This window comes from Osmia bicornis, chromosome 1 (assembly GCF_907164935.1).
Source record: "Osmia bicornis bicornis chromosome 1, iOsmBic2.1, whole genome shotgun sequence".
NCBI lineage: Eukaryota > Metazoa > Arthropoda > Insecta > Hymenoptera > Megachilidae > Osmia > Osmia bicornis.
Window position 1 is genome coordinate 13,558,290 of NC_060216.1, and position 24,535 is coordinate 13,582,824.

Consider the following 24,535-nt stretch of genomic DNA (forward strand, 5'->3'; position numbering starts at 1 on the left):
CGATGAAAACCCTCGCGTATATTTACAATTAATTAACAGTGCAAACACGTAGCGAGTAAAGTGGAGAAGGATCATCCTCAGACCGATAGGGAGAAATGAAAATTTTTCACTGGTCAAATTCACGTTCCGTTATAATTAAAACGCTTCCACGTTGATGTGTACGGTTGCTTTGTGCCCTCTGAGGTTCGTTAAGCTCGACAAATTAATTTCCATTGTGTTTTCAAACGGCCAACGGGCACAATTCCTCCGGTCCAAGCAGACGAGCTTGGCAATTCGTGCTCACGTTTTCGTATCCGGTTCCGGTTCGACGTCTATCGTAAAGATTTTGGCTTCGCGGAAATTTCAAACGCGTTTCACAAGTCGATAGTAAATTTTCTCCCCTGGAAATGTTTCTCTTCCTACCGGTTGATTTTAAAATTAAATTTTACATCGCTGTAGAATTCTTTTTTCCAAACCCTTTGAGCAACTTGTACCAACGAAAGCCATATTCAGTAAAAACGTTTCTTTCTCTCTGTCTACTGGTATATTTAAGTACCATTTTTTCTTTTTTCGTCATTTTGAGAGTCCCTGAAAGAACGTAGAATTCTTTTTCCATTCTTAACGAAGGTTCGGGTAAACTTTCTCTCTGATTGCAGTTCTTCAATTTCAAACATTATAATGTTGATTTTGCGTTCCATTATTCATTTTTCAACTACTATTCAAGCGTAATAGAGTTTCATTTATTTCATGAATTATCTTTGATCAAAGATAAAGGACAGAAATCTTCATCTAGATCATCTGGTTCAAATATTTAGTTTCGCTCCATCTACATTATTAGCGAAATTTATTTAAAGTATCCTGCGCTATTAACAATCCGGATTGCGTATTTCGCGTCCCTCTTTTCGCAGTCTAACGACCAACGAATCCGGTAATGGAGCGTCGGTTAATTTTAGATGTTCTAGAAAGCTAGACAGGAATCGTGGCGTCTCTGTTCATCGCATTTCAAACCGATTTCGAGCACCGTCTCTACACAGTAAGTGTCGTAGTAACGGTGCAAGATAAGAAAACGCATCCGTCGTTTCATTCACAGTTCGCAGAGGTGATTTATAACAGCAAACGATTTTGCGCAACTGCTCGCCGTGACGAAACGAAAAAACGAAAGATCCCCACTCCTCTCCTGACGTGCTTTCGTTAAAAATACCCCACGGCTGAGATATTTCTGTACATTCTCCACGATGGCGTTTCGATTCTCTAAAGTTCACGGTAAATTTCCAGAACACCGAGAATATTAACGCTAGGTTTACGGAACCCGTCATTTTGACGGATTTCGAACTTCATTTATACAATCCTATCAAATTTAATTAACTTAATTGAGTCCGTTAAGATCGTAATTATTTTTAAATTAAATTAATCGTCTTTTTTTGACGAAAATACGTAATTTCCTTTACCCGTCAATTTGACGGGAGTCCGTAAACCTAGTGTTAAAGTAATCGAACGGAAAGTAGATATTTCTGGATAGAAAACAACGAAAGAACGGAGATGGTCTGACTATTCCTTGGTTTTACTACTTAACTGAAGCACTCGTATTTTCACAATTATTTAAATTCGCGCTTAAAATTATAAAACCATTCATATTTGTAAACAAAATTGTTCAAATAAAATTTATAGTTCTATAAAATTTGATTCGCTGTTGGAATAAAAATTTATTACTTTTCCCTTGCCAAGTCGTTGACTTTATGAGAAAAATAAATAACAATACAAAATACCACAAAAATACGAGCAACCCGATAAATATTACAGGTACATTGTAAGACACGTTGAAAGTTCTTCCAAGTAGTTCGAAACAAGTGTATCATCGCCGCTGCAGTGGATTTAACCATCTATTTTGAGAATAGTATGTCGTATAGGTACATACGGACGAGACGCGAATTCGACAAGTATAAACGTCCGAGAAAATCATCCTCCGGTGAGGAAGGTGAAGAAGCGGGTTTCGTTTTTGAAGTTCGTCTAGACGTATTTTTACATACACGCGACACATTCGTCCACGTGCAAAAGATCGAAAGGCTAAATACGTGGAGGACCCTGACAGACGAGATTGTCTACAACCTTGGACCAGTCTGGCCAACGACGCCCACTTTTCTGCCAAGTCCATCTCGCGGAAGCTTCATCGATGTTGGCAAAAAGCGGTGGGCTTTGATTCTTTCTATTCTTCTTACTTCTTATCTTTTCAGATCATCGTACAGTTACGTGAACGATAACTATAACAATGGCAATGATTCAGAATTCGATGCTTCCAATTTTTAATCTAAACCGTCCGAGCGCTACTTTGCATAATTAATATAATACCAAAGATTTAATTTACAATCGATGAGTTAATAAGAGGTCGACGGTCTTGTGTAAACAAAATGTTTTATTTTCCAAGGTAATAACGAGAAATGATTTCTTAAGAATTTTTACAACGAGCGTGTGGACAGGTTGATCAAGATGGAAGGTTGGAGAAACAGGAGGTAAGGAATTAACGAGATATAATGGCTGTTGTGAAATCATGGATATCATTTTGACATCGTTATCGAAAATTAAACCGACGCTTGATCCGCGGTTTATACCACGGTAAAGATATCTTCGCGGTTAATCCAAGCGGCCTGGATCGATCGCGATATAATCGAGTCGCCACCGCGACGCTCTGCTCGAAAATTCTCTCGCCAGATACCGATCGTGATTGTCGCGTCGAATCGCCTAATCGCTGTCTCGCAAACGCGAATTACAAAAAGGGGGAATAGAGTTTGCAACGCGTCAAACGTTTTATTGTCGCCTCACCGGCGGTAATGCAAACATTTCGCCCGCAATTGTTTACAGTCGCCTCGTTGCTTACCGATTGCATGCTTTCGAATCGTTACGTCGAGGTGTTCCGGGAATCAAAGCGACAGGGAAGGCGGCGAATAAATCCCCGTCTGAGCCCCCACAATAAGAGGTAGAAAAGAGTTCAAGAGGCTGGAAATACCGTCGATATTGGAACGTGTCACCGTGATACGACCAGATCGACGGAGATGTCGATACATCGCAATATAAATCGATCGGGATTTCGATAAAATTTAGAAGACTCATTGTTATGTAGGAAACAAAAGTCTAAGCACCGTGCGTCGCCGACCTTCTGGACGGATTATTGGTATCTATAGGGAAGCATAGGCAATTTCATTAAGCTATTTCAATAATTAATCTAAATCCCGTGCGTCGCCGACTCTCCGGACGGCTCCTTGGTATTTATAAAAAATTACAACGCGGCGACGAAAATTAAGAAAGAAAAAGAAATTCCTGCAAACGGGGAAGGAACTTAGTCACCTTCTGACCAAGTAATCCGATTCGTAACTAATGGAAGATTTCGTCTCGAGACACCGCCTTCTTCTCAGTGTTTGACCACCTAATCCCCTTGTAAAACTTAATTCCGTCACGGAGAAGCTGTTTCCTCTTGGCGGATACTCTCGATATCCTCAGCTCAAGAACGAAAAGTGACACTGTTGGAGTATTTATTCCTTTTTCTCTCTGTCCCTCGTTCCATTTGGAAAGCTATGATCGTCGAAGAGGAACGAAAAGCGAACCAGCGTAAAATAAAATTCGACACTCGAGTCTGGTGGACGGTTCCTGGTTCTGATCGATTCTACACCAGCCTCGTTCGATCATCCTCAGCGTGAATTGACATTTTATCTGACGCTGTTCGATGGACACCACTCTGTTCGCGAGTAAAGAAAACGATGACTTCGCCTGAACAGATAACGCGTGGGAATTTTCGACTATCGCTGATCGAATAAATCGATCGATGTACGATAGAAAAAAATAAGCAATCGAGTATGTATATTGTTTGATTCGGTGATGCAGAAGATCTATCATGGTCAAAGTTTAATTATTATTCTAAATTTACTACATACGCAGAAACAAAGATTTAATCATCGCTTTCTAGAACAATCGACTTCCGTGGTTTGATTTAAGAGAGTCAGGTGGGGTCCATGCTAATGCGTCACCTGTGATTATGAAATCGTTTTCAACTGATAAGAACCAGAAGGTAAACGCGCAGGTTAAACATTCAGTGTTCAATAAAATCACAAGTTTTTAGAATCTACCTAAACCGTATTGTTCGCGAGAACCGCGATAACTTCGATTCGCTTTTGTTTACTCACAAATCGTATATCAATAGGGCAACGATATTTATCTAATCAACTTGACGATGATGAACGTTTAGTCTCTTGGTACTGTCAGAAAATTGTCGTTTTCATGATAATTTTCATTTAAACGAAACAACTTCTTAAAACCATTCTACGCCGGTTAATTAAGATAATTAAAAGAGAATTAAAATTTAAAAATCCAAAGTAAAAAGAAATTAAAACCTCATCGCTCCTTATCATAATCAAATTAAACTTGTTGATAAATCAACGTCTCTATTGACAAACACGAAAGAGTTTTGTGTATCCGCGAAAACGTCAACAGATTTTTTCGACCGTTTACGAGATAAGAAACATTGTTTAACATGAAATTATTAATACTATTTATTTTCTGCTTTACAAATTTTCTTCCCTCCATGTACATTACGCAATTAATCATCGAACTGCGAGAACACGTTGCATACGCGAAGTTTCTCTGAGAAATTGTGTAAGAGTTTGAAACTTTGTGAAAGATAAGAATTAGTCAGCATCTAAGATATATCTGTTTATTCATTCTATGAATGAAAACACAATGATCAGTAAAATTGCATCAGGAATAAGATTGCATTTTAGATAAAAAATTTCCACGGACAGAAATTTATCTTTATCTCATAGTTTACAAGTAATTTATTTAAATAACCTAGCGTTGCCCGGTCGAATATGATAAACAGCTGTTTATCAGAAACGTCGAAATCATTGGTGGACATAACAATATCGTTGATAACGGAACAAAGACAACGAAACGGCGCCAATTTGCAATCTACTATCTCGTGAACCATACCATCGCTATTTTAAGCGAGATAAGAATAGATGAAAATCCAAGTGACATTATACAATTGAATTTTTACCCTCTTCTCCGCGAAACAAAGTTCATTTTGTTTCTAAAAAAATGGCCCTATTTTCTAAATAAAAATTTAAAAAAGAGAAAGCTAAAGAATATTTTCTTCCCAGCTATGAAAATTCAAATTGTTATTGAACAACCTAAAAAAATGGCCCCATTTTCTAAATAAAAGTTTAAAAAAGAAAAAGGTAAAGAATATTTTCTTCCCAGCTATGAAAATTCAAATTGTTATTGAACAAACTAAAAAAATGGCCCTATTTTCTAAATAAAAGTTTAAAAAAGAAAAAGGTAAAGAATATTTTCTTCCCAGCTATGAAAATTCAAATTGTTATCGAACAAACTCGAGCCACCTAGACGGAGGCAGAATGTAGTTTTCTTTCTACGAAAAACTGAAACTGCTTTAATCTCGCTAGGTTAACGCGTAACGACGTCAATATCGAGGCGGAATGTTTCGCATCCGGCTAAAGAGACGCGGTTAAAATTTGGCGTTCCACCAGTTTCGCGTTCATACAGCCAATGGAGATCAACGAAGTTTATTTCGAGCTTTAATAACCAGCACACAGGTAGGCTAACCAACGGCACGGTTCAGACTTCATTCTATGTTATTCGACGCGGAGATGCGGAATACGTTTGTAATACCAGCGCGAGCAGACAGGACGCGCGAAAAGCGAATAGCCCGCGAAAATTGGTAAATCGTCCGATTTCAACCGATGTAGGTCAACGAACACGGCTATCCTAGCAGAACCTTGTGCCAATTCGGGGCGAGCTCGCTTTAATAAACATTATACACACGGACAAAGATTATTTCGGGAGCCATGGCTGTTACTGGCCCACCAACCTGGCCGTCGTCCGAGGCTCGTTTCGTGCGTTTCAATTTTTCAACAACGCTCACGAACAAACGAATCACTGTAATTATTCGACCTTTTTCACAGTGCGATTAACTGAAGAAAAATCGAAAATCCAAATATTTATGTACCGATGACAACCCTTTCGTTAGTACGGATCGTTTCAAAGCAGTATACATGCAGTGGATTTCAATGATATTTCATTTTGCGCGATTTGTTTTGAATCGATTGATTTTTTCGTCTGCGAATGACAATGTCCACTCTGTTGCATTCTACTGACACGTGCATCTGACACATTCGTTTCACGTGTGACCGGAGGATTAATAAAATATACGTATATATTTTAAGAAGCATATTTGAAAACGTGTCACAATTTAATTTACACGGTTCGAATCTTGTAATCTCACGTTTTCAGGAGAAAACCAATCGATTATCGGGATCAATCAAAATTTCTTAGATAAACATACCGCGTGGATAGTTTACATCATTTCGTCGATAATTTTAGAAAAGTTGTAAAATTACCATAAATATGTGTGATACGTTATCAGAAAGTTACACAAGTACATAGAGCAAGGACAGACAGTATCTTATGGTAATTGTGGTTAAGTACAATATGTTGTTTGAGATATGCTTAAAGAGGTTGAGTAAAGCGTGAAAACTATTTAGCCTTTGTCACGTCGTGTCATATTGTTAAGCGCATCAAATAATTTTTCTGTTAGGTGCGTTTACAACATACCCCATTTCTTTGAGAAATTGCACTGATACCCTCCTATACGATAGAGCAAGGCTGAAGATTAGGGTGTTTAAAAGTGATGCGATACAATGTAATCGAAAGAAGCTGGGGATTGGGGTAGATTATGTTACCACCACGGCTTCAATTAATCTCAAATATCCAGTATTTTAATTTTTTAATTTTCTTTAATCATTTAATTTTTCAATCATCCACCATGTCTCTCGCAAATACCGGGGTTCAACTGTAATTTTATTAGACCCTTCTCGGGGGGGGTTCGAAATGGTACTCGAGTTTCAATTAATCTCAAATATCCAGTATTTTAATTTTTTAATTTTCTTTAATTACTTAATTTTTCAATCATCCACCATGGGGTTTGAAATCTGTCTCTCGCAAATACCAAGGTTCAACTGTAATTTTATTAGACCCTTCTCGGGGGGGTTCGAAATGGTACTCGAGTTTCATCCCGTTTCACATACCTTGTCCACACTACTGCTTCCAATCGTTATCCCAAATGTATCTGTTCTGATCAACGATGGGCCTCGGTGCGTTGACGGAGCCCTTCATAAGTGTCCCTCGCGACTTCACTAGGCTTCACTACCTGGCTTGACAGTGCACGGGTGTACACTAATGCTCGTGCGCAAATCGCTTGAACCGGCGTGATTCAAGAAAAAGAATCAAAAAGGATTCACCACGAAACGAACAGGATTTGTGTCTTCGAGAACCTTGCGTCCCGTACCTCGAGGAGGTTGTTGATAAAAGAGATACACGACACCGCACGAAACAGAATCTTCGGTTGGTGATTCACACGCGATTTGGATCGGCAACGATAACGATTCTGGACCCGGTGTCCCTGCACGGCTACCAATTACTGAAGTTACCTGTCGAAAGAGCTTGCCTTTTATACGCTGCCGTTTAGACTAACGAGATAACGTTGGCTCCCGCGTTTACATGCTCTGGGTTTCCTCGTTCTCGGTCGTAGCACCCGACCACGTCGCTTTTTCCTTGTACATGACGCGTGATTACGCCGATTTCTCGTTATGAATAATTTTAATTAACGGATTCGATGAACACCCCACTCCTTGTGTCACGCGAGTCGTCTGCCGAATGACTGATGATTTGTTGATAAAGATTTCTTGGATAAAACGGGTATAGAAGACATGCACAGTAAGATGCTTGAACGATAGAGTCGGGTGACAATCGTGAACCAGATTAAAATTAGGCGAAGATTTTTCATGTATTAGGAAAATAAAGAAACATCTAATAGAGTAATCTAAAATTTAGAACCATCGTTGGTACTCAGGGTGGTCCGATGCCTCAATGAATAATCAATAGGTCAAGGTAGATATTAGGCGGTGTGAATTCTATTTGATGATAAACACTCGAGCTAAATTTAAGTTTGAATCGGGAAGTCGCATTGATGATATTGTTTCTTTCAATCGTGTATTTTGATCGATCTCGTCAGATGTGTCGTTTGCTACAAGATAAAAAGCTATTAACGAGAGGGTTTCTTGGAAGATATGAAATCAGTGTTTGTATCCAGTGAACGTCGCAACAATTCAGTACGACACTCGAATATTTACAGCAAATCTGAATCATTATTTCCATCGTTAAATAAATAAGACGAAAGGAAAACGATCGACCTGGTACGCAAATAGGGAAACGTTAAACCGCAAATTGAATAAGTAATAAGTTCTCCGAATCGATGGAAATATACGGCAACATTATTGTTGGGAGTAAGGAAAAAGCGTGTTGCCGATAACAAGGAAAAGTGTGGTAGGGACGGAAGATCCTCTTTGAATTCTTCTACCACGGTTTCCTCGTTCTTCTCGTTTAAACTGCTTCGAATGCTCGTCACGAACCGCGATGAATGAAATAATAAGGAAAGAAAACGATCTTACACCGATAATCCCGATTAAGCAGATAACAAGGAAATCCCAGTTTCCTTCTGAAACTTTGTGGAAAATGAAGCGTTTCGGTTACTGCAAGATTTCCGGCAACGATCGACCGAAAGGAAACAAGAAACACTTTGACAACGGTCAGAAAAGTTTCAACGAAATTCAGGGAAAAATTGAAGCGTGTAAGCGACGCGGCAGCTTAAAGGAGAGCAACCGCGGCAGCCGATGCTGCAGTGCAAGCGGAAGACTAGAATCTGTCGCATCGTTGCGCCAATATCCACCGCATTCTCTCTTAAATTCAATCTCTTCTCTCAAAATTAAAAATATTTCAATTTAATAAAAAAAAAAAGATACCCTTTTACGTTCCAGGGAGCATAACCTTCGGCTAAGAATCATTCATCTACCCTCGTCCTATCAGAGGTACGAACCAGCTGAAGGAAGAAAAGTGTATCATCTTGGAAAAGGGATGAAAGGTTTCGAAGGTTGAACGCATGGATCCTTACGTAATCACTGGACGCGTTTGATCGAGTGGACGAGGATCGATCGATAACGTCACCCCATTCGTGTGTTAATCGTGTGCCGACTAAGCGCCACCATAAAATTCGATCCGACCACGCGTCTGCGTACTCGGACCGGATGTGTCTCTCTGTCTGTTAGCGACGTAGCATTGACCTTGAATGACCGAGTAGCAGGCAAGGTCAGGAGAGTCGAAAATCCCGTGGGTGGGCGACCTCGAACGTGGAAATCCCGGGCGAGAAACAAGAAAGATGAAAGGAGAAAATTGATCGTCCGATCTCGGTACGGTGAATTTCTTGAAACTCACTAAACTAACAGCAAGTCGACCCCACTATCTCCGCACTCTAGCCGGCTTTTCGTGGACCCGCGATGCTTAGTAGCTTTCGAACGACTGACGCAACGATGCCTCGGCGTCCAGACGCTTACGCAACGACGCCGTGTCCCCTCTTTTTCATCCCTCCGCACTGAAACGGACGCGACCAAGGGACGACGGCACGACGCACAGTTAACAGACGTGTACAGACGGTTCGCCGATCGGAAACTAGCCAGCGGCAACCGGTGCGAACCGGATACATCGTCGAAATTCTGGGAACCAGACTGACAGCCTGGCACAACGAAGCGTCGCGACGCTCCTGAGATCGAAACGGTGACGTCCGCGACCCGACGCTGTCCTTTTTCTTTTTTTTTTTCTTTCAACAGCCCGATGACGTCATTTAGAGACTCTCTGACGTTGTCGACTATGCAACCGGAAGTCGAGCATGCCAAACTTCTCTTTGCCAATACTTTGTCTCTTTCTTCTTTCGGGATCTTTCATTTATTTTATTAGCTCTTGGTATCTTTTATCTATTTCTATATTTCCCGTCTCATTTGAGTCCTTGAGTCGTTCTATTAGATTTCACAAGTAAATTTTAAATTTCCTTGTGCCGTAAGCGAACGTACAAGTAGTGTACGCGTAATAAGTCAGACGACAGTAGATTAAGCCACTGTCCCCCTGACTATTTACTGTAGGCAAAAATATTGTCTGTTTATAACCTTTGCCAGGACGTGCAATCGATCATGGTGCCATTTGATTTAGCCGATTCGTCGAGGACGAGTCGCGAACCGCGTCGCGACGTCTGCGAAAACGGATCGAGGGGTCTGTTACGCGTGTCTCTGGGAATACGCAAGATCGATTGCGACAAAGGCAAAACGAAAGTAGGAAAAATGCTGCGCGACTACTGACAATCCGTGCACGGATAGTCGGTAGAGGTCCGCTTGCTGGCCTGAAGCTGAAATACGAAAGCGCAGGCTTGGCACGAGATAAATGTAGGTTGCTGGAGCACAACGGCTACAAACAGACTGCTGCTCGCTTCTCTGATGAATGGATATAATCCGGCCGATTTATCAGCCAACGGGTTTCTCTGGCCTAGAGATTAAGTCGCTCGTTTATCGATACCGTTCCAACCGCCGATCCACGGCTAGGCTTTCCTTCTTTATCCGTCAGACGATCAACAATTTGTTTGTTATCGAGTTATGTCGTTATCGCGCTCCAAAAATAGCATTCGATCACTCTATTTTAATTCCAGATCAAGCCTATGTAATCGATTGGATTTGCAATTTATCGGGTACACGTGTTTTTTAATTCGCAAGCTCGTTATATCGTCGTCACTTGTTGGTCCAACTCTTGGAATGGCAACTCGTCGTTCTCGTGTATGAGAAACGACCTTTGTCTCTCCGCTGCGATTTACATCGTGCGCGGTCTACGTTTGTCGAGTTCAACCGTACTGCACCGGTCTGATTCCAATGTTTTCGCGATAAAAAGCGAGCAGCACATCGGTTTCTAGTTTTCTGTCGAAGGAAGCGACGCGATTGGAGGGCACGAACACAAGCACCGTGCATCGATCATCCCCGTTGTCTGTACACGTGGCGATTTTAGACGTTGCAGAATGCAGATGCAACGACGGCGACGAGATCGACCTCGCCGTCGCGGCAGACACACTGACCCATTTTCCAACTTTTTCCAACTTGGAAGTTCCAAGAAAATCAATAACTTCTGTGTACAAGTATATGGCCAGGGACATTGTACAGCTTGATAAAAATAAAACAATTTTTTAAGCATCATTTTTTATAAAAATTAATTCCAACATTTTTTATTGGATTACTATGACTGTTTATACTAAAGGGTTTGGGTAATAGACTGGACGCAGTCCTGGTCTCTTTTATTTTATAAATGGACAACAGACTTTCTGTCTTGTCCTTACGGCTTCTTCCTTCGCTTCGAGTAAGAATTTCAAAACGTTGAGACATTAGTGTGCGAGTACTCGAATTTCGAGTCAAACAATGATCAGTCGAGCGCTTTTTGCCGAATTATTCGAAATCGACGAACTGTTTGAAACAAAAGCGAGCTACTTGAAAAAATCGAACTACTCGAATAATCGAGCTGAAAATTCATTAGTGTGCATAGATAATTTTACAAAAGCAGGTGATGAAAAAGAAAGATTCGAATATTCGAGTAGTTCGATTTTTTTCGAATAGCTCGTCGATTTCGAGTAATTCGGCAAATTCAAACGTTCACCTCGGCTTTTAAATTCCGAGTACTCGCACACCTTTATGAGACATCCTTCAAAAAATAAACGGAGTGTGTATTAAAATTTATTTAACCCATTTCCAATATTTTTCTACCACACGTTCCCTCGCATCCTCTGCGGCGGCGGTTTTCGATTCCGAACATAGTCAGCCCCGATATTCCGGGGCAATTCAATGCTCGTACACGGAGTGGTGTTACTTGGGAATTCCTGTTCCCGCGGGTGTGACAAATCACGGGTCGGCTATGAATTCGTTCGGAGAAACGGTCAGTTGATTATTACCGTGGTAGCGGAATGGAAAACTAGGAAGCAGTTGCTACGACTAGGAATCCTGGAGACACGAAATACGAGAGGAAAGGCCAGTCACCTCGAAACTAGAAGAGCCAACCGAACCAGTTCATCTCTATCTCTCCTTGGTAGAACGATAATAGTTCAGTGGAATTTAATCGAGACGGCAATTGTTTCCTATTAACAGTTATGAAAGCACTCCGACGACCTCTGAACCCTCTTTGAAACGTCGCCGACGCCGAAGCCGTACACGCATACCCCAGGCCCGGTCGTTTTAATTGGAATCCATTCGAGAAGATTGTGGCTGCAGCGATGGAGTTCGAATCGTCCTAAAATTGGTAGCAAGCTTGCGTGCTTCAAATACGTGCCACGATAACGATCGTTCCAACGTCGATACAAGAGAAATTTTACGCTATCCAACTTGCCAACCTTACAGGACGGATCTTTGTCCAAGTCATTGCTATTTGCGAGCGATGACTCGAGAGGATGAAATGATGATTCATGGGAAGATCTTTGAAAGCATCTTTGTGCTCTTCTTTCATACGCGATCAAACGTGGATACACGAGGCAGGTTATAAATAGATAAGAGGAGTCTTCTTGAGAAAAAGCATCAGGTGAATGGCAGATAGAAAAAAGTCATTAACACGTCGAAGGAAAAAAGATTTCAAACGGTTGGTCTCGTCTGTTAATCTAACCACGTGGGATAATCCAAAACACCATTTTTTGGAATAAAATTTTCGTACGAGTTTCAAGAGGGCACAACCTGCAATGGAGAAGTTCTGCGAAGATTAGCAAACAACGGAAGTGCTTAAGAAATTATTCACAATCGATCCACGTTATCTTATTTGCCAATGAGCACGATAAAAACGTGGCAGGAAAGAGAAAGAAAATTTAGAGACTGATCAAGAGGAAAAGCGCGTGCTGTTCTAGATAAAAAGAATATCACACTTTTTACATCGCAATATTTATTATCAGAATTTTGCAACTCTAGATTGTTTAAATCGCAGGAAATTTCAATTCACAATTATCAGTGTATGTAAGCTTTTAATTTCCTGCTATATTATCATTGTAATAATAATACTATTTGGAGAAAACAAATTCTACTAAATGTTTAATGATTATAAAGATAAGAATCAGTTGATTTTCAAATGCAATCTTATACTCTCAGCATTTCCCTTCATTAATTATTCGATTAAATTACATTGAGGAGGTCAGTTAATCACCGCATTAACCGCGATTCAGTCCACAGTAGTAGAATGAAAATAAATTGCAATAAAACCGAGGATGATGGTCGAAGAAAAGCCTCGAGGAATATGAAAAACGATCATCATCTGGCAAGGGCGAAGGAAAAAAGCATCCAAGAAATATCGCGGTAGCGTTTCGAATGAGGGCTTAATTACATCAAGATGCAACGTCTCGTGCAGATCCTTCCTTCCTTAATCGTTTCACTTCCAAGTACTAAGACCTCGATGTTCTTTGCGGTAGTATTTTTTCTTTCCTCTTTCGTCGTCTGTGTCTGTACACCGAGCAGTCCATTTACCGTGAATCGGTCGAAAGCCTCGTGAAAATGTTCCGACTCAAAGGCAAGAGAGACGAAAGAAAAAGAAGAGGAAGAAGAAGAAGAAGAAAAGGGCAATAGCATCGTGGGAAAAAGGGGGGATTCAAGGAAATTACGATTTTAATATCTGCCAGTTTGTGCTGTGTGAAAAACGAACGATAAGATTACAAGCTCGCAGACCTTCATCATCGACCGTTTTCTCTTTCAATCGGGAGAAAAAACTCGTTTCACGCTCGATTACAAGAGATCCCTTCAACTGAGCGCGAATAAATAAATTTGTAATTGATTCAGAGATTTAACGTCAACGTTGTTATAAATAAAATCAATTCCGCGCTGGGATTATTTAATAACGCGTCGAACGACGTAGGTGTCATAAATAATTGGTATCGCAAATTTCATTTAACCAAATAACTTTGCAGCCAGGATGCAAAGTTATCGATAGCGTGTCTTCGAGATTTTTAAATCGAACTATATCATTTTCTTTCCATATTAATTCAGATAATAAAGCGAACACCGTGCATATTTCTACGGGATTAATAACTTATAATTTTCTATCCTCTTCGTGTTGAAACTTGCAAGCTTCTATAATAAGATTTAGCAAAACTTAATTTCCTCGAATTTCACTAAACTTACTAAATTATCAATTTTCAAACTTTAATAAGTGATCCAGTAGGTAGGAATGTCGAAGTAACGAATTGTTAACAAAGATCCTTGCGCTCTTTAAAATCGAAACAGCATCAAAGAGCTCGGTTCAAATTAAATGGTGATTAGAGAGGATAATCAACGTCGTTTGTGCGTGCTCGTTAGAATTGAATAAAAATCCTTTCGCTGGGTATCGGAGAGGGACGGTTAAACAGAGAGAAATTGGAATCAAAGGGTAGAAGACTAACGAAGGATCTAGTGTGACACCTGGACAGAGGCGATACCGGTGTAACCGTTCGTGTATTAGATCGAACGTGGAAGCAGCACCGATTATTCCTCTCGCATTTCCAACTTACGTGGTTTGCTTACAACGAGACGGATTATACGTCGTGTCTACAGCTCGATGATGAATGGCACGACACAGTCTCCACTCGATAATTTACGGTGAATTACGAGGGAATCGAGCAGGGCTCATTGTTCAGCGAATTGCAGAATTTGCAGGACCGCGTTCTCTGCTCAAAGAAACATAGATATTTCAATTGTGTCGTCTAATTATCAGCTTACCACTGAGTCATCACGAATTAAAGTTTTCTCAAAAATAAATGATGAAACGTAAACAGTATGACGAATCTATGCACACAATTTTCGAGTGTTTAAATAGTATTGCGTGAAGAAACAAGAAACGAGTCAACAATCTTGAAGGTTGAAATGAATTATTTCTTCCGAAATTGGGATACTTTTGGTTATCAATTGTTTTCCAGAGGGTTGGTTGTTCTTCGAAGGTACGAGTTTCCGGAAGAGCAATGGCGAGTTTCCTCCCTGAATGTACCGTTCTGTACCTACATATTGCTCCGTATCTATCATTCGAACGTGTCCCAAAAACGTACGGCCCTACATGAAATGGCCTTTAATCGTTCACGAAATTTCGGTATCCATCTCTGTCAGGGCTGTACGTACCAAAACTACTCGGTTCGTGAATTTTCGAGAGACCATCTGTGTAGGAGTTTTGAGTCGAGACGTATTAAAACGCCTCGCTTGAAGTATCAGAAATTGTGAAATTATTACGAACCCTTCGTTCCCCGTTCTTTTTCTTTCGAAGTTAGTCAGGGCAATGTATCTTTTCTTCGATAAAAGTCACAGAACCATCATTGCTATAATGCTTTTAAAATGTTTAAAGTTTGAATAATAACTTTGTGCCTATCCACTCAATAACTTGATCAATAATAATTCAATTTTACTAATATAATTTTACTTAAAACGAACAATTTTTGGCTTTGATTGTCTGCTATTTACAAACACTAACGCTACGGGTCATACGACTATGATTACCCGTGGCGCGTAATAATCGTTAAGCGACTATAATCATCGCTAGTAGCGAAAGGATTAGAAGCGTTTGAAATAGTTCCGGCAGTAATCAGCGTGAATTATTCAAACGAAGTCAACGCACGACGTGGACAGAAATAGACGACTGCGTAGCCGACGTCGGTCGCGAAGCCATTCTTGAACGATCGATCGTCGAAACTCGACCTCGGGACCTCGAACTCGACGACGTTCGATCAGCGACACTCGACGCATCTTCGAGCACGGACCCTGACACGAACTCTTCTCTGTTAACCACTTGAAACGCGCACTCCTACGACACATTCCATAACGAAATGAAATCATGACACTTGTTACGCGCCGTGTCCGGTTCGGATCCATCGATCGATCGATCGTAAGCGATACGTTCGGGTCGATTTTCATTGACATCGTTTATCGAACTGTTATGCTAGCGCGATCAATGTAACTTCAGAATGTTATTGACGGATATATGCGGTCAGTGAACAGCGGAGCAACCACATACGTATATATACGTCACGTTACCACGTAGGGTGCTTAACTAAATATTAAAATATTTTTCTTAAATTTATCATTTCTGTCAAGTAGCAATCCTGTAATTGAATCGAATGTTGGAACTAGAAATTAGGTAAAGTGGAGGAGCACGTGTTTGCTTGGTTAAATAAACCCAAGGTGGCCCGAAATATAGCAGAGTTACGTTTTCAGCGAATGGTTTCGCAAAGCGCGACGAGTAAATCAAAAATAGACCGAACCGGAGATTCTCTCCGCGGTATCTGTATCACGATTGACCCCAAAAAATGATCCCGCTCCGTGTAATTTCCCCATTGCCTGACACGTCTGCACGGGATACTCGATACGATAATGGAAATGAATCGAAGCAAATACCGCAAGAGCGATTCGCGCGAGTGAATCGTTACGCAAACAACCGCGCGTATAATTGAATCGGGACAACGGTGTAAACGGTTGATGTTACAGGAGAAACTCGTCAAACTTTTTTCATTTACAACGAAAAGATAAGAAACGTAAGTTTCACGCGGACGTTTCAACTTCTCCATTTTTTTAGTTTTTATTTTTTCATCCGTCAATCCACTGTTACGATGCTTCCATTTTTGTAACGAACCGTGGCGGCAGTTTATCTTCTCGCAGGATTTATTGACGGATTACAACGGTGAAAAATGGCGGGCAATGAAAATGGACGAATTGATGGTCGACGATATTTTACCTACCTGCTTAACCCGCGCACCGACGAAAATCATTGTCGTTATCGCGAAACGAACGCTCGATCTTCCGAGTACGCTTCCAACACGTTTCTCGACCATGCGGTTATCCATTATTTCCTACTCTTTTATCGAACCGACCGAGCAATCATAACTTCCGGTTGCGCGGTGAAACGAACAAAAGCACGCTTTCCTAGCTGTTCGATCGCGATCAACAAAGTTCGCGTTATTCCTCGATATTTCTCTGATTCACGCGAGGACGTCCAGCGAAACGAGAATTCCGAAAATATTGAAAAAATAGAAATTCATATTTAATCATTTTAATATTTTTTTGAAATACGTGCAAACGTTCTAGAGAATAGAGCAAGTTTTGCGCAATACTCTACACTACGTTCACAGCTGACACGATCTGGTAAAAATAGTTCTGCATCTATTTACTGGCAGATGGAAACAGAGATGCATTCGGAAAGAAGAATAAAGAAGCGTGGGTCGCGGGTTTATTCTTTTATTCGAAACGTCGGAGCCGAGGCGGCCGCGTTTATCCGCGGAGAAAAAGACGGAACGCGTGACAATAATGCGGAGGAAATGAGGGTGACCCCGATACGAAACGCAAATGAAGCCGATTCACGGTGAAACTGAACTCGACCACGTGGAAAACTCGTGTTAGTCAGCGGTTTTCCATATCTCTCGACCGACCAACAGCGGCGCGATTTTCCGGGGCCGCGTGATTAACCCGCCCCCTCCGAAACGCTGCAACGACGAAGAATAATTAGCGGTGATGCAAACCATGAAACTCGTATTAATCGGTTCGGAAATAATGAATGTAACACTGTACGACGATTAAGCTACCGGAAAAAGAGATACGGAAATTGCGGTACTGTGATAATGTTATTCCGACCGATTTTCACTTCCATGAAAAACTTGGTAATATTTTTCATTTTAAAGTCACATTTAAATAACAATTTTTCCAAATAGAATTTTTATTCCACATCAAATACTGAACTTTAAACTTCAATTTGATGTACCATAAATAATATTTTCAGATACTTTTGTGTCATCGAATCGCGTTAGAAGTTGACTGTTTGATAAAAAGTTAAATCATAAAGCAATAAAGATTTCTTCAACTAATTGACAAACTGCTGGAACGAAAACCAGACGAGTTACCTACTAACTAAACAAAACTCAATTATCCAGTTGCTCAGGGCTATTCTATTAACTGCAACAAACTTGGCAGAGAGAGCCAGATAAGACATCCTGTCCCGCCAGCATATGGAATTCACGACGGAATTCCGCGGTCGTTCAAATTAACCAATGAATCAGCCGGAAGCAGTTGCGGATCGCAACTATATCCGGCAGATTCGTTTTGACCGACGACTATCTTCTTACCGGTGCATTGACGCTAAAATAACCAGCGTTCAATATTTTTAAATTAAAAATAGAAAGGGTCCAAGGTAACGTAGATTAGTTTCGCTGTTCTAGTAGCTGATCATTAATATCACTATTAGGTTAACGCAGGGTAACGCGAATGAAAATCACAAGGAAGCTTTTAAAACGTTTCGAAGGATGGATCGTCGTCGGCGAAACCAGCTCGAAAATAAATCTGTGCCGCATAGATCGAGTTCATTAATTATAATTAAACGCGATGGGCCGAGGCGAGATGCTTCGACGTCGATGCGATTGTGTAACTGCAAACGCCATCGTTCACGCTGATATAAATTGAACGCTTCAATGAAAGCCTCGTGACTTTTTCCCGGGATTATTGTTTCGTTTTTTAGCCAGGCTTTTACGCCAACCCGGGACGCGTTTCACGTTGAAAAACGCCAGCAAACGCTTGCATGTTTTCTCGCGCGAAGCTTCCAAAATGAATGACAACGCTTTCCTCTTTTTTTTTTTTGTCGAAACAACGCGTTTCATATGTAAAATATATAATAAATAACGATGATGTATAGCGCGTACTTACCATTTTGAAGAAATTCTGCCGATGACGGCGCCTCGAGTCGTAAAGAAATAAATTATAAAAATCTTCTTGATTATTTTTTTTATAAGTCTCTTTCTACGATTTCTTCTCTATTATACGTTCGATAATCCCTTCAGTTTTATGGAAGAATAATATTTAGTAAAAAATATCACTGGTTTACTTTGATTTGCCTTTTTAATTAATTCGCTGAAAACCTAAAAGAAAAACCTGAAAAAAGAAATTCGGTATTAATAAATTGCAAGGTGAAACATTTGAAAGATCTGTTACTAAAATGGTAAATGACAAACTAGTTCAATGTCTCTAATTGTTTTCAACAATGTGCCTTAACAAGCTCGGAATGACGTTCGCCGTTCTTCGAATGGAGTTGTTTTTTAAACGATGACAAAGTGTCGTTAAATGAGCTTGACGTTAACCGATATTTGAAATGAAGATCTCTTAACATCTGCTTCGAAATCGTATCGCGAAAATCGTATAACACTATTTGCGATGATATCTTGCGCGTGAAATATGAACGAACATATTCCTCCCGTATATTTCTTTGCACCTTTTACTCAGCTATTCCAAATATCCATTTCTCGACCCTCTCACCGCCGGCAAACTTCAAATTCCATGAGATTCGCGTTGCTACGATTCGTGGTTGATGCAAAACGAGCAAACCTTTTCTCCTTCGAATGATTGTAATTTCAAAAATTTATTCACCCTGATCTTCTTACCCCATGAATTTTGAGTGTTATTGTTTCCTCCAAGAGCAACGAAGGAAATCTTCAAAAATTTGAAATACGATAGATTATAAGATAAATTTTGAACGATACACGGTGTCGCAATTCCAAGTAAAAGAATTTTTGAAAAATTTTTGAAGGAACAAAGAGATCTCCTTAAGGTGCAAAGTACGAGAAAATGTTGGAACAATTTTTTCATCAAGTGACTATAAAATTTTTCATCCTATCTGGCCGATCGAACGAGGACGAACGTTCCTGGTACGTAATCACTCGACGAGTACCCACTTTCACTACGATTCGCGATTAACCTGCCTCTCTTCTATCAGAGAACGCCTTCCGAGTCAGCTCTATGAAAAATCTATCCCTCTTTGCCAACTATCGTTGGTATACCATTAGAAAGTATCTGGCTGGATGTACCTATGTAACAAAGCACGGTTTCACTGCCGATACAAGACGTCTACATCAACTTTGGATCGTTCAATGTGCGTGTTACAGTGAATTCATGTTTCTCCTGTTAAACAGGCTTCTTCTATTTTTCAAAAATGATCAGCCGCGTTAGAATACATATATCATTAACACGCTTCTATGGTAGGCTTTCTAAATTCGATCCTTGAAATCTCGATGAATTGTATATCTGAAACCAAAGTGATATTAATTAGTCGTTTGATATATTTTCTTAAATTATCATTTGATAACCCCCATAAAAGTGGACAATTATAAATACTTGGCTTTCGACTCGTTCTAAATATAACACCGATGATTCCGGCTATAGTAAACGCGTCAAAGTGGTAAAAAAAAAATGATAAATTCTCTCGGTGACTTTTGACCCGTTTTTGTATATTCAACGAATCATTACAGAAGCCAGCAGACGGTAGAACCACTTACCTAGGCGTGAAAATCAAACATCTCTTGGGTGTTACGTAAAACAGGAAATCAGGTCGTGTCAGTCTGACCATAGCTAGAGGAACGCGTAGCCGCTCCTGTCGTCCTCTGAAATATCTATCTGGATAGATCGTTTATTTTACATTCACTCCGGATATACCTGGCAGTACACGTTTTACAATCGGTCGGCTCTCGATACCGTGACCGGTTACCGTCGTCCTGGCTCGATTTCTGCGCACCTTCCCTCGAACTGCACGCAGATCGATGCAGTAACAATATCTTTTATTCTCTCTTTGTTCAACACGAATTCGAGACACACGTATGGTTCGCCTAAAAATGCCTATAAATATTCTCGTATGTTGATCATCTTGTTATTCGTGTTGCCGATGAACCTCCTCTGCTTCACCATGTGACCGGCCACCGATCTAACCTGTTGGAAAAATAAAACATTTTATTAGAAATGCATTAAACTAATTCGCGGTCAATGTTAATCGTACAATTGACATTATTCGTTGACCGATCATTTTTTATTTTCTTTCGAGAAGGTTGTTTATATTTCATGTACTTAAGCGCCATTAGTGTGGCGCGATATTGTGTCGGCTGACGTAATCGCACGACGATCGTTTCTAATTAATTTACGCGATGCCTTTAAGCAGGGCCACGATCTAGCACGGCGAGACTCTCTGAATCCGATCATTTATTTAACCGAGCTAAATGAACGCGCTTCGAACGCACAACCGACCATGTTTTATTGGACTTAATTCGACCGGTCGGTTTAATTCGACACGAAGACTTATACTCGCGTGAACGCACGAGCCACTCGTTCGATCCGTGAACACGAATGTGTATTTTTTTTTTTTTTTTTTATTTCCTTGTCGAGTGATAAGTCAGGATAGCCGGCGAATATACGAGAGCGATGTGCAAAAAAGCGTTTTGTTTTATCGCTAGAAAATTCTTAAAAATAGATTGAATGATCACCGGTTGAACTAGAATTCCCGGGGCAGTAGTGCAAAAATACTGGACCGATACACGGGAGGCCGTGTTTCTCTGTTTTATTTTTAGAGGGAGAAAGAAATTGTAGAACAGATGGAAAATTGAGAATAGGTGTTTTCTGGTCGTTTTTTCTTTTTTCACGAAAATAGAGGAACGATAGGTGGAAAGGTGCATTTTTATTCGTGGAATTGATTGAACGAGGTATCCGAGATCGATCAAATATAAGATCAATAAAAGTCGTATAAATTATAGTAGTTCAATTTCTACTTACACTCATCGGGTACAGGCTGTTTTCGCGCGCTGGCAGCTGGAAACTTGGTGACACGGCCTCTAGCCGACGACCCTGGCAGCCATTAACCAGCACAGTAGCCTATGCAAACAGAAAAATGCCAATGTCAATAATCGGTTCTTCGAGAAAACAACGTCGTCACGAGGAAACGGAATCGCGAGCACTTGAATCGTTTTGCAGGAAAAACCGCTCGGACAATGGATATCAACTGTGGAATTCGATAATTGTCGATCTACTGCGTAATTAGCGTTCCTTTGTCTCAAACGTGCTTTTCGAACGAATAGAAAATTCCTTCTGCGATTATTCATTCATGCATTAGCGAATTTTTAAAAATTTCAATATACCAATAAACAGTGCAATTTTATTACTCGGAAAATAATTAAATACCTTATATGATTGTTCATTAAATTCGTTCGGAAAATTACTGTAATGATTCGATTGAATGGCAAAAATGGTAGCAGTAATATGTATTTCATCCTGTTGGGAGGGTAATAACGAAACGGAAACGTGTGTGACTTTCGCATTTGCATCTGAATCGTGGGTCAACGACTGTCCCGGCTGCAACGGCGAATTTTATACCATCCAGTTCATATTTCTGTTCTGGAATCGCGATACCAGTTGCACACGCTCGCCTGCTATCAATCATCCCGATCCCGACGCTCGCTACCACCTCGAGGCTGTACCCGCTCGAAACTTTTCCCTCGTCCTATCGCAACGACTCCTACTAGACGGCGGGAAGGGTAGTAGGGATGAAAAAAAAAAGAAGAAAAGAAATGGAGTTTCCTAGTGCACTAGCTAGCGTGAATTTCAGTTTTCCCTTCGAGCGAGGAATTCAGACGACGTCTTGCCTCGGGCTGCTGAAATACACCGCGTCTAGACATCGGGAATCGTTCAAAGAGACACCCTGAAGAATCTTTGAATACGTAGACGGTACACGGGTACAATATAACTCTATCGAGCTACGTATCCGGTTAATAACGAATGAAACTTTTTACTATGTGATTCGTTTACTTTAACGTCGCGTATAAAATTTTTGGTAATGTTAATAGCGGAATAGCGTAGCACTTGAATCGAGGTTTTAATTATCGTCTAAGTTAATATTATAGAGATAATGTTCAGCTAAATTCCTTTTTCGATAATCCTTCGTAAGATGGTTTTATTACTACTTAGGTTGTAAGGCTCCTCTAGCTTATGCAAACACACGGCATAAAAATGCATTCGGAGCACTTAAAACAGAGAGCATAAAACAGCGAGCAGAAAAGTGCATTCGGTACTTAAATAATTCGTAAATTTGTAAATAATGCAGTAATGTTTTCAGGAAATATTTTTGAAGGTAGTAAACATGATTTTTTAAACGGAAGATTTCATTCTATTAGTCTGTTTGATTCCTTTAAAACTCGTCTTTAAAAACCGAATTTTATGTACCTTATGTAAGAAATATTTATTTTTGTAACGTCGAATTTAAAAATATTCTTCTCGCAAAAAATTTACTTTCTAACTGAAAATTCAACATTATCAATCAACAATGTTTTATTTCGCACGATCATTGTATACGGAACTTTCAATTCGCGAAGATGATTATCGTGACCAGCGAACCGTGCAACGGTGTTTTCTCATTGAAATGTTTTTTTTTCTCCTTTTTTTGCCTGGTTTCATAATGAATTTTACCGCTAATTGACCTTCTTGGATCGGATAACGCGCGGCCACAGTGCGGTTCGCCTCGATCGGACACTGCGAATCGTTAACTCCTTAGTACAGGACAATAAATTCTATGAAAGTTCGAGTTAACGCGAGTACGTCGACCTCTACCACGATCGATCGTGTATCCCCAGGCTGTGTACTTAAAGGTGCACGCACACCGATCTAAGCTTTCCTTGCAATGGAGTTTCATTGTGTTGGGTCAAATTGCTTGACCCATTGTAAGCCTAAGTAAATGGAACGCCTTGATATTAATTTCGGTATGAAAACAAAAATAATTGCCATGCGATCCGTATCCGAGTTAAGCCTGGGATAAATGAATTCCCAGGAGTATTTTCCAGCTACTTGAAAATTACAGAAAATTATATTAATGGATACAATTTGCTACCTGCATCTCGAGGAATATATTATAAATTCTTTCACGCTGGTATCTCTAAAATTTGCTTAACCTTATATTAAGAAATGCCAGGATTCAAGAAGAGATGCTCGTAATTCAAACATCATTAAAAATTTATGATTATATAAAAAAATATTTGCCAAGTTCTGCCTTTACGTAAGAACTCGCTGAATTTAAACGCTTGCGCGAAGAGGATCGATGAGTATCTCGTAAGAAACCTCTCGAAAAGTTTATACATTCCGCGAAATGGTAGCTGCGATAAGAAAACAACAACCGTCGACTAGATTTTTACCAAGTTCGCGGTTTCTTCGACGGAATAGAATTCGAAGATTCATCGGAAGCTTCCGTTGTCGCGGATTCCAAAGTCGCGTCGACGTGCTGACGTTTCGTAAACACGTATCCGTCGGTCTGTTGAAAAGTAAACTGGAAAATATTATTCATCGGAACGAAGAACGACTCGCGATTCCGGTCAACGAAAATGAGAACAGCAGAGAAGGTTCACCTGTCTGTTGAAAGCACTCGATCTAGCACGAGGAGAAGCGTCGTAGCAACGCGTACGATGATCGATAAACCGTACGAATTTAAGACAAGAAACGAATCGTTCGAGAGCAACGGCTCGACTAGACGACCGATCCTTTTCTCTGCTTGTTTTCTCATCGCCTTCTTCGCTGCATACATGCACAGAATTATAGGGGCTGCCCTTCCACGTGTACTAAGCTGCACCGCCATTAGGACGCGCACGGAACTCGGACATCGATCCGCCTAAAATTATGCAAGGATATCGATGCCAAGGGATTATAAGTGGATGATAATTGAAGAACATTAATGATACACACCTATCGTTGGTGCATCGTTTGTTTCAACGAAGAATTATTCAACTATTGTTAAAAATATTCATAAAAGCCTTGTACAGTCATTTTCCTTGTGCTCCGTAACCCTTTCACCGCTGAATATGTTTTTAATATATTTT

General features: G+C 40.3%; 1 protein-coding gene across 6 annotated transcripts in view; it reads right to left on the minus strand.

The window, feature by feature from the left end:
• Positions 1–24,535, minus strand: part of LOC114872770 (multidrug resistance protein homolog 49) — a 54,218-nt gene that overhangs the window by 23,909 nt on the left and 5,774 nt on the right. For 2 of the 6 annotated variants that reach the window (XM_029180356.2, XM_029180351.2), the window contains exons 2-5: positions 21,453–21,551; positions 20,192–20,618; positions 19,724–19,940; positions 18,570–18,794 (exon numbers count right to left, since the gene is read on the minus strand). The gene's annotated coding sequence lies outside the window, so the exon portion shown is untranslated. Of the gene's footprint in view, positions 1–7,067; positions 7,470–9,309; positions 9,513–18,569; positions 18,795–19,723; positions 19,941–20,191; positions 20,619–21,452; positions 21,552–24,535 lie in introns of those variants that run through there. The other 4 variants (XM_029180352.2, XM_029180357.2, XM_029180354.2 and 1 more) reach the window with 4 other exon arrangements.